Genomic DNA, 11,669 nt, shown 5'->3' with positions numbered 1-11,669 from the left:
AAATACCACAAGAGTAGGGTGTTCAGCCAGTGTATAGAAGACAACAAATTGTTCAAATATAGAAAGAAATAATCATAATAAATAATTACAATAAAAAGAAGAAATAATCACAATAAATAACTAAGCAATAGGTAATGAGAACATGAGATTATAGGCATGAAAATGAGTCGATTGGTTGTGGGAACATTTCTATGATGGGACTAGTGAAGTTGAGTGAAATTCTCCAGTCTAGTTCAACAGCTTGATGGTTGAGGGCAGTATCTGTTCCTGAAGCTGGTGGTGTGAGTTCTGAGGCTTCTGTACCTTCTTCCTGATGGGAGCAGAGAGAAAAAAGCATGTCCTGGGGGTGGGGTCCCTGATGGTGGATGTTACAGTGTCTTGCACTTTATCATTTACTTGCACTGCACACTTTCAGAAGCTTTTACACTTTACTCTGCATTGTTATTGTTTTACGTTATTCTTGCTCAATGCACTGTGTAATGATTTGATGTATGAACAGTATGGTAGACAAGCTTTTCACTGTATCTTGGTACACGTAACAGTCATAAATCAATACCAACAGCAATACGAGCACTGCTCCTGCCCTTTAAGTGTAACCGTAACAATATGTTCTGCATTCCATTACTACTTCTCCCTTGTTCTACCTCATGTACTTATGTTTAGAAATGGTCTGCATAGATGGTTTATAAACTAAGTTTTTCACTGTATGTCATTATCATTATCATTATGTGCCGTGTCGTATGATGTGGGCAAGAATAGTCTTCCATCTGACTTTAATCTGGCCTTATACTTTTTTCTATCCATGACCATGATTGCTCTTGGCAAATTTTCCTACAGAAATGGTTTGCCATTCCCTTCTTCTGGGCAGTGTCTTTATAAGATGGGTGACACCAGCTATTATCAATGCCCTTTAGGGATTGTCTGACTGGTGTCAGTCGTCACATAACCAGGACTTATGATATGCACTTGCTGCTCATATGACCATCCACCACCTGTTCTCATGGTTTCACTTGATCCTGATTGGAGGCTAAGCAGGTGCTACAGCTTAACCAAGAGTGACCTGCATGCTAGTGGAGTGAAGGAGTGCTTTACACCTCCTTTGGTAGAGACGTATCTCCATCCCATGACCCTTTGTTTCTCATATGTAGCTAATATGAAGGAGCACAACTTTAAGGAGCTTGGAGAAAAGTATGGGAGGAGCGGATGTCAGATGTAATTTTTTGCACGGAAGGTGGTGGGTGTGTGGAGGATCCTGTCAGGGGTGGTGGTAGAGGCAGATACATTAGGGATATTTAAGAGACTCTTAGGCACATGGATAATAGAAAACTGGAGGGCTAAGTGCAAGGGAAAGGTTCGATCGATCTTAGAGTAGTTAAGATTAGGAACAGCTTCTTTCCAACTGTGGTAAGACTGCTGAACGGATCCTGACCCGGATCTGGGCCGTACCTTCCAAATATCCGGACCTGACTTGCACTACCTTACTTTCCCTTTTCTATTTTCTAATTATGATTTATAATTTAAATTTTCATTATATTTACTTTGATTTGTACTTTAGGGAGCGCGAAGCGCAAAATCAAATATCGCTGTGATGTTTATACGCTCTAGTATCAATTGTTTGGTGACAATAAAGTAAAGTAAAGATCAGTTGCCTTAATAGTTAACCCACTAAGATACTTCCTACAGTATATCCATGGAAGTTGGAAGTTGCGGCTTTGGAAGGCCCACATCAGCCACTTTTGATCCCATGGTATTGGTAAGGAAACAAGTCAGCCTTTTATTTTAGCCCTTTACCTCTTCCACATCTTGCCTCCATCTTTTCAATTCTCTCTTCATTCCCCCTCCCACACCCACACTCCTTCCCACTTATGGGAGGCAGGGTTTAAGGGTTGGCACAACATTATGGGCCAAAGGGCCTGTACTGCGCTGTACTATTCTATGCTCTACCTGGTCTCACCTATCACCTGCCAACTTGTACTCCTTCTCCTCCCTCATACCACTGTGTCCTGGCTTCTTCCACTTTCCACGATAGAGCTGCTGAAGAGACTTGGCCTGAAACATCAACTGTTTATTCATCTCCATAGGTGTTATCTGACCTGTTGAGTTCCTCAAGCATTTTGTGTGTACTGCTCTGGATTTCCAGCACCTGCAAAATTAGCAAGTCACCTTTAACCCTAAGGAATTATCAAGGAGGAGGAGGGGAAAAAACAGATTTTCTGTTTCCTGAATAATGGACTCTTCAGGAAGGGTATAGTGAAAGGGCGATCAGTTCTTTGACATCACAGCTGCTAAGTGTTATTTCTCATAAAGAACTGATAGAGTTTGTAACTTTATATGGGGCATAGATAGAGTAGAGGGAACTTTCTCCTAGGGTTGAAATGTCTGATATCAGAAAACATACATTTATGGCAATGGGGGTAATTTCAAAGGGTATGTGAGGGACAAGTTATTTTTACACAGAGAGTGATAGGTTCCTGGAATGCGCTGCTTGGGGTAGTATAGACAGATACATCAGAGAATTTTAATTTAGGCGTATGAATGTGACTATAATGGAAGGATATGGACATAGTGTCCTCTAAGAGGACCACAATCTTATCATAGGGTTTGGAAGCTTGTGTGCCTCAATGACCTGGACAGCTATGTTGGCTGGAGTCAGGGCTCTATGCTTTGGTTCATGGTAGGGTCACCCATACCAAATAGGTCAAAGGGTATAGGCCAGACTAAGAGTGGTCCACCGGTCCTCTACTTTCGGGGGTTCAGCACTTGGCTAACAACTCTGACGGGTCAAACAATGTTGTTGTCAAAACAGCAAGGAAGAATCCTTCTGCACTTGAGTGCAATGGTATTGCTGACTCTCCACCCAGGCCGTAGTGGAAACTGAGCGATTGACACAATGAAGGAAGCCCTGAACTCCACCAGAGATGGTGGACCTTCATTGCTGCTTTAGACACTAGCAGCGTTACGGGTAGTAAGTATGCACATTGTGTAGGCAGAAGGGATTAGTTTAGTCGGTCATTTGATTTCTAATTTAATTGGCAACATATATTGTCTTGGATTTTCAGCATTTGGAGATTTTCTCATGTTTGTGATAATTGGTTCAGTACAACTTTGTGGGCCGAAGGGCCTGTTCCTTTGCTGTACTGTTCTGTATTCTATGTTTTATGTAACTACAGCGCCTTTCACAAGTCCCACGGATTGGAGTAAATCGCTTTCATTACTGAGATGAGCCACTTCTCCTTACAGGTTGCTGTTTCCTGTTAACAATAAATAATATAATATATAAACCACAGAATCTCCCCTCCGCACTCTAATCTCTTCCTATTTCTAACATGTGTTTGTGCCTTCGGGCATTTCCCTCATCTGATTATTAAGCTATTACTCTCGACAATGCTGGGCTTTCTTAACTGAATGCAATATGTTCTTTTCATATTATTTTTTATTCTCTTTTATGAAGTTATTCTCCTACCTATAAGGCCATGAAAAATGATCCTCTCTCGCACCAAAGTGCAGCTATTAGCAACACACACAAAATGCTGGAGGAACCCAGCAGGCCAGGCGGCATCTATGGGAAAGAGTAAAGAGTCGATGTTTCGAGCAGAGGCCCTTGATCAGGACTTGAAAGGAAGGGGAGAAGTAGCTGTCCGGGTCATTGAAGCACGCAAGCCGACAAACCCTGCATTAAGGTTGTGGTCCTCTTGGAGGTGGAAAATGAAGTGGGGAAAGGAAAAAGATCTGACCAAACCTTCGCTCCTTTAAATCCTCTCAATACCACATCTATATTATTGTGGTAAGTAAAGCAGACCCTTCTCAGGCTTGAAGGGAGAAAGGCTTTTAGCTCAACTCTATTAATCAAAACAGGAATATAGATTAATTGGTCACAAACCATAGAACATTATAGCACAGTACAGGCCTTTCAGCCTACAATGTTGTGCTTTCATTTTAACCTACTCTAAGATCAAGCTAACACTTCCCTGCTATATAGTCCTCAATTTTCCTGACATCCATGTGCCTATTTAAGTGTTTCTTAAATGCCCCTGATGTATCGGCTACACCACCAGCCCTGGCAGGACAGACAACACACCTACCACTCTCTGTGTAAAGAACTTACTTCCGCAATTTTTCCGATACATCCTCCAATCACCTGTAAGTGATGCCGCCTTGTACTGACCTGCTATAAAGCACCTTTAACCCTTTGGAACATTTGTCTCGTAGGGAAGATTATTAAACCAAAATTTGTGTAAAGACTTCATGTTGAAGGGAAGGTTAGAGTGGTATAGAGAATCCAGGCAATCAAAAGCAAGCCCAATGTAGATGAAGAGGTGAAAAGTAGATGGATGAAAGAGGTCAAAGTCCGGAGGATGAAGTGATCTAGAGATGAGAAGAGCAACAAATAAAGTTGGCTCAACAAGCAAGTTCCTGTTACTTTAGATAATGATCTGAAGTTCATCTTTCCCCAGATTACAACACCCCCTCAGACTGCATTTTCAAACTGGGTAAGAGGGGGTATGCTTTCTAACCTGGTAAAGTCTCTGTTGTAATCTGAAAAATATGGATGATATGGCCGTTTTTTCATTTGAGAATGTGGGAACCTGCTTTTCAAAAATTGGTCACCTCATTTCTTATCGTGCAAGCCTAAATTTCAAAAGAAATTTGTTGATTGCAAAGTGCTTTTGAAAAGCCCGAGGATACGGAACATAACTAATTCTTTTAAGATTAAAATTACACAAAACATCTTGAATAATTTTATTCCTGTTTAGCTTCTTCTTCTTAACCATGCTTCCTGGGTTGTGTTAACTCTTCAATAGACTATAGTTCTGAATGTACACATTAGTGTAATGAAGTGTTTGGTTACAAAACCATAAGACCATCAGATATAGGAACAGAATTAAACATTTTGTCTTTCACCCTTAACCCATGAGCTCTAGTTGTAGTCCCCCCCAACTCCTATCTATACCCTTCATAATTTTGTATACCTATATCAAATCTCCTCACAATCTTCTACATTCCAAGGAATGAATTGCTAATCTATACAATCTTCCTATATAAGTCAGGTTTTCCACACCTGGGCACATCTACATACTCTTTCAACTTTATTTACAAGTTTCCTGTAGGTAGGTGACCAAAACTGCACACAATACTCCAAAGCGGACCTCACCAATGTCTCGTACAACTTCAGCATAATATTCCATCTACTGTACTAAATACTTTGATTTATGAATATCAATGTGCAAAAAGCTTTCTTTACACAAGGACATACGAATATAAGATATATGAGCATAATAAGGCCATTCAGCCTATCAAGTCTGCTCTGCCATTTCATCATGGCTGATCCAATTTTCCTCTCAGTCCGTATCTCCTGCCTTCTCCCTGTATTCATTCATGCCCAGACCAATCAAGAATCTATCAACCTCTACCTTAAATATACATAAAGACGGTCTTCACAGCTACCTGTGGCAAAGAATTTCTCAGATTCACCACTTTCAGGCTAAAGAAATTCCTTCTCATCTCCGCTCTAAAAGGACACTCCTCTATTCTGAGGTTGTGTTCTCTGGTCTCAGACTCTCACACCAGAGGAAACATCCTCTCTACATCCACTTTATCAAGTCCTCCACTCTTCAGTAGGTTACAATGAGGTCACCCTTCGTTCTTCTGAATTCCAGTGAATACAGGCCCAGAGCCTTCAGATGATCTTCATACGACAAGCCATTCAATCCTGAATCATTTTCATGAACCTCCTTAGAACCCTCTTCAGTTTCAGCACATCCTTTTGAAGATAAAGGGCCCAAACCCACTCAGAGTACTATAAGTGAGACTTTATGAAGTTTCAACATTACATTCTTATTTTTATATTCTAGTCCTAACATTGCATTTACCTTTGTCACTACAGACTCAGCTGCAAATTGACCTTTAGGGAATCTTGTACAAGGACTGCCAAACAACTTTGCACCTCAGTTTTTCTGTATTTTCTTGCCATTTAGAAAATAGTTAACACTTCCATTTCTTCTAACAAAGTGTATAACCATACACCTCCTGACACTGTATTCCATCTGCCATTTCTTTGTTCATTCTCCTAAACTGTCTAAGTCTTTCTGTAGCCTCTCTCTTTCCTCAAAACTGCCTGCTCCTCCACCCATCTTCATACCATCTGAAAACTTTGCAACAAAGCCATCAATTCCATTATCCAAATTATTGACATATAACAGAAAAAGAATCAGTTCCACATCAACCCCTGTGGAACACCACTAGTCACCTTCAGACAGACAGAAAAGGATCCCTTTGCTCCCACTTTTTGCCTCTTGCCAAGCAGCCACTGCTTTATACATGATAGAATCTTTCCTGTAATACCATGGGCTCACAGCTTGTTAAGCAGCTTCGTGTGTAGCACCTTGTCAAACCAGAGTTTCTGGAGGAAACTCACGCAGTCACAAGAACATACAAGCACCTTATAGACAGCAGTGGGAATTGATTCCTGACTGGTGGTGCTGTAAAGCATTACATGAATTACAATGCACATAAATGTGCAAAGAATGGTGGGATATGAACCGTATGCAGTCAGAAGAGATTAATGCAATTAGGCTGCATTAGTTTACTTAGCTCGGAACAATTGTGGGCTGAGGGCCTGTTCCTGTGCAATGCTTTTCTGTGTTGCATGTACTGTGGTCTAACACTCTGGCATTGAGGGCATGGCTCCTCATGTTGAAATTAAAGGAAGAAAGGAAGGTGCAATTTGCAGAAAGCCATCAGCCAGTTCAGACTCATGCAAGATCACACACAGAGACATGTTATACTGATTATTTTTCCACATTAAGGAGAGTCCATCTAATTTTAATTAATGGCAGAATGGTTCACAAATATCCTGAAAGTTTGCAGCTTAACCTGGTCCACATTTAAAAATAATAGTTTATTTAGAGATTCAACACAGTTACAGGCTCTTCTGGTTCATTGAGCCCATGCCATCCAATTGAAACCACATGGCCAATTAGTCTATTTACGTGTAGGTCTTTGGAATATAGGAGGAAAGTGGAGGGAATGCATACCATCATGAGAAGAACCTTGCACTCCTTGCAGGCAGTGGAGGAATTGAATCCTGGCCACTGGTAATGACGTTGTGTTAATTGCTACTCTACCGGCCCTCCCACTGGCTCTCTGAACTGACTGTCCAACTCCGGCTTCCATTCCCACTATTATGGGACCCGGAGCAACTATTACCTCAATCCAATATTTTGCTTATACCTCACTAGACTTCCTTCTTTATAACTGGTTAAACCCTCATGGGCATTCAATTGCATCACAGTCTGTTGATAACTGAAGGGATTCAATTATTGGCAGCTACGTTACAGCTAGATCAACTATTTTAAAAACACTTAACAAAGTTATAAAAACATCATTAGCAGGGGATAATTTTGACAGCATTGGAAAATGTGATATGTCTCTTCAATTCCATATAAGTGAATCTATTCATTTAATTATTTTATATATTTTGAAATAATTGTAACATCCTGGAACCTGCAATATATATCTAATTGAATAATAAAATTATGTTTTGACATTATCTACCTGTGTGGTTTGCAGCTAATGTTCTCCAGAGTTTTAGGATTCTTATGTTCCAGCAATACTCAGTTATTCCACACTTCTGTGTGCAGAGGGATGATTACACAAGAATTAACTTTATAGTACCTTTTACATGATTATCAAGATACTGAAATATACAGTGAGATGTAACACAGACAAAATGCTGGAGGAACTCAGCCAGTCAGACAGCAACTATGGAAATGAATAAACAGTTGATGTTTTGGACTGAGACCTTTCATCAGGACTAGAAAGGAAGGGGGAGGACACCAGAATAAAATGTGAAGGGGAGGGCAAGGAGGGGCAGCTAGAAGGAGATAGTTGAAGTCAGGTGGGTGGGAAAATAAAGGGCTAGAGAGGAAGGAATCCAATAGGAGAGGAGAGTGGACTATAGGAAAAAGGGAAGGAGGAGAGGACCTGCGGGGGGGGGGGGGTGCCCAGGAGGAGGTGATAGGTATGTGACAAGAGGTATGATGCTACTGTGAGGAACAGAAGAAGAGGGGATGTGGAGGGATTTTTTTTTACTGGAAGAAATCGATATTCATGCCATCAGGTTGGAGGCTACCCAGACATGTAAGGTGTTGTTCCTCCACCCTGAGGGCAGCCTCATCTTGAAACAAGAGGAAGCCAAGGACCAGCATGTTGGAATAGAAATGGGAATAAGAATGGCCAGCAGGAAGTTCTGCTTTTGGCAGGAGGAGCGAATGATGCTTCAGTGAAATGCATTGTTCTATGTCAAGTGAAATTGGTGAGGATTGTGCCAGGAGCAGCTGCCAGGGTCACTACACCTTCTGGTGCCAACATAGCATGTCCAGAGCTTACTGACCATCACCATATGCCTTAGGAATGTTGGGGAAACTAGAGCCCGTGGGATCAAGGGGGGAATGTGCAAATTCCTGATAGAAGTGATGCAAATGGAAGCCTGATCAGTGGTGCTCCAGAAAGGAGGCAGTCATAAAAACCTCAAAAAGAGGAGAGCAGTAATCAGACCTGCTCCACTATTCAACAACACACTGCTCTCTGCTCCCGCTCCCCCTTCCTGGTTCATCTTCAATATGTTGCAGAACTCTAGCATTCTACCAGAGATTCAGACATAGAATATTGAACACAGAATGTGGAACATGGAACATTGAACATAGTTCAAAGTAAAATTAATTATCAGAGTACGTACGTGTCACCACATACAACCCTGAGATTCTTGAACCTGGTGGTGCGAGCCCTGTGGCTCTTGTACTTTCTACTGGATGGCAACAGCAAGAAGAAAAGCATGGTCTGCATGATGAGGATCTTTGATAGTGGATGCTGCTTTTCTACGGCAACGTTTCATGTAGATGTGCTCAATGGTTAGGAGGTTTATACACATGATGTACTGGGTTGAATCGACTACCTTTGCAGGATTTTCTTCTCATTGGAGTTCCCATACCAGACCGTAATGCAGCCAGTCAGCACAATTCCCACCACACAGCTATAGAGGTTTGCCAAGGTTTTTGATGACATGCCAAACCTCTGCAGACTCCTCAGGAACTAGAGGCACAGTTGTGCTTTATCTGGAATTATATTTATATGATGGGTCCAGGACAGGTCCTCTGAGACAGTTGCACCCAGGAGTTTAAAGTTACTGAACCCTCTCCACCTCTGATTCTCCAATGCTAACCAGCTCATGGACCACAGGTTTCCCTCTCCTGAAGTCTACAATCAGTTCTTTGGTCTTATTGACATTGAGAGGTATTGTTATTACACCACTCAGCCAAATTTTCAGTCTCCCTCCTGTACACTGATTCATCATCCCCTTTGATTTAGCTTGCAATAGTGGTATCATCAGTAAACTTCTATATGGTGTTGGAGCTGCCACACTGTCATAGTTGTAAAGCCAATAGAACAGGGGCTAAGCCACATCCCTGCAGTACTCCTGTGCTGATGGAGATTGTGGAGGAGATATGTTGCCAATCTAAACCGACTGGGAAATCCAGGATCCAGTTGCTCAAGGTGTTACTGAAGCCCAGGTCTTGGAGTTTAATGATTAGTTTAGAGGGGATGATCAGGTTAAATGCTGAGCTGTAATCAATAAAGAGCATCCTGATGTTTGTATCTTTGCTGTCCAGGTGTTGCAGAGTTGTGTGAAGAGCCAATGAGGTAACATCTGCTGTAGACCTGTTGTGCAGTAGGCAAATTGGAGCTGATCCAAGTCACCGTTCAGATAGGAGCTGATATGATTCAACCCCAGCCTCTCAAAACACTTCATCACTGTGGATGCAAGTGCCACTGAGTGATAGTCATTTAGACAGGTTATCACACTCATCTTGGGTACCAATACAATTGAAGCCTACTCGAAGCAGGTGAGTACCACATACTGCCGGAATGAGAGTGTGAAGATACCAGCCAGGTGGTCAGCACAGGTCTTAGTACTCAGCCAAGTACTCTGTCCAGACTGGATGCTTTTCTTGGATTCACTCTCGTAAAGGCAGCCCGCAAGTCATCCTGCCACAGTTGTCAACATCCCTCGTTAATTCCTGTCTAGTTCTGAATCTCAACTTTGCCCGAGAGATGGCCTTACAGACAGCATTCGTGATCTCAGGATTTGAATGCCTCTGATCTGGCTGGGATTCTGACTGGGGAAAACACTGAATGATTTTGTGGGGATACATTCATCCACAGCTGTATAAAGTCTGTAACGACCCTGGTGTAGTAGTCATTCAGGTCCTCAGATGTGTTCTTGAACAGAGCCCAGTCCACTGACTCGAGGCAATCCTGTAACTATTCCTCTGTCTCCCACGACCACCTTTTAGATGTCTTGATCTCTGGAGACTTGCTCTTTAGGCTCTGTATGCAGGTAGCTGGAGTACAGCCAAATGACCTTTGCAAAATGCAGTCTCGGGAAGGAACGATAAGCGTTCCTTATCATAGTGTTGCAGTGGTCTAGTGTGTTGGGACCTCTGTTGGAACAGGTTATGTGCTGGTGATAATTGGACTCTGAACATGGAACATAGGACAGTACAGCATCGTTCAGGCCCTTTCGCCAACAATAGTGTGCCAACCTTTTAGAAGGATTCAAAGTATATTTATTATCAAAGTATTGATGTAGAATATAACACTGAGATTTGGCTTCCCACAGGCAACCATGAAACAAAGAAACACCATGGAACCCATTCAAAAAACATCAAACAATTAACACATGATTTTAAAAAAATTGTGCAAATAGCAAAAAGTGAGAAAACAACATGTAGAATATCAAACATCAAATCTTTCCCTCCATTTATCTGTCATAGAACATTACAGCAAGTATAGATCCTTCAGCCCAACATGCTGTGCTGGCCTTTTAACATACTCTAAGATCAATCTGACCCTTCCCTCTAAAACACTCTGCATTTTCCTATCATCCATGTTCCTATCTGAGAGTTTTGTAAATGTCCCTAATATGACCTGTATCGTATCTCTGACCGGGCACTCGACACAGCCACCTATGTAAGGTGCTTACCTCTGATAACCCGCCAAACTTTCTTCCAATCACGTTAAAAATTTTCTGCCTTGTACAAGCCATTTCCACCCTGGAGAAATGTCTCTGGCTGTCCACTTATTCCAGGCCTCTTATCATGTTCACCTCTCATCAACCTTCACTCCAAAGAGAAAAACCCCAGTTCACTCAGTCTGTCCTCTTAAGACCTTCTCTAATCCAGGTGGCATCCTGGTGAATCTCCTCTGGACCCTCTCTAAAACCTCTACATCCTTGCTATAATGAGGCAAACCTGAACTGAACACAGTACTCCACGGCCTAACCATACTTTTAATGTTCAGGCTAAAGATGTTTCTTCTTATCTTTCAAGATTAGACAGTCCCTTTTTCTGAGACCACATCACCTAATTATGGAAGCCCCTTATAAGTGTGCCATGTTTTATCAAACATCTATTCTATCAAGCCCCCTCACAATCACCACCCCTCAGCCTCTTGTCATCCATTTTCTGGGTAGTTGGCTATCCCTGATGATGGATGCTGCTTTCCTGTGCCAATGTTTCATTGTACCATCATGTGACAAATAAAGCTAATCTTAAAAAAACACTTACATGAGTTTAGACTGGTGTGACCAGAGACCTTGACAAGGATGGTTA

Source organism: Hypanus sabinus, chromosome 11 (genome assembly GCF_030144855.1).
Source record: "Hypanus sabinus isolate sHypSab1 chromosome 11, sHypSab1.hap1, whole genome shotgun sequence".
NCBI classification, from domain to species: Eukaryota; Metazoa; Chordata; class Chondrichthyes; order Myliobatiformes; family Dasyatidae; genus Hypanus; species Hypanus sabinus.
This window is presented reverse-complemented; position numbering follows the sequence as displayed.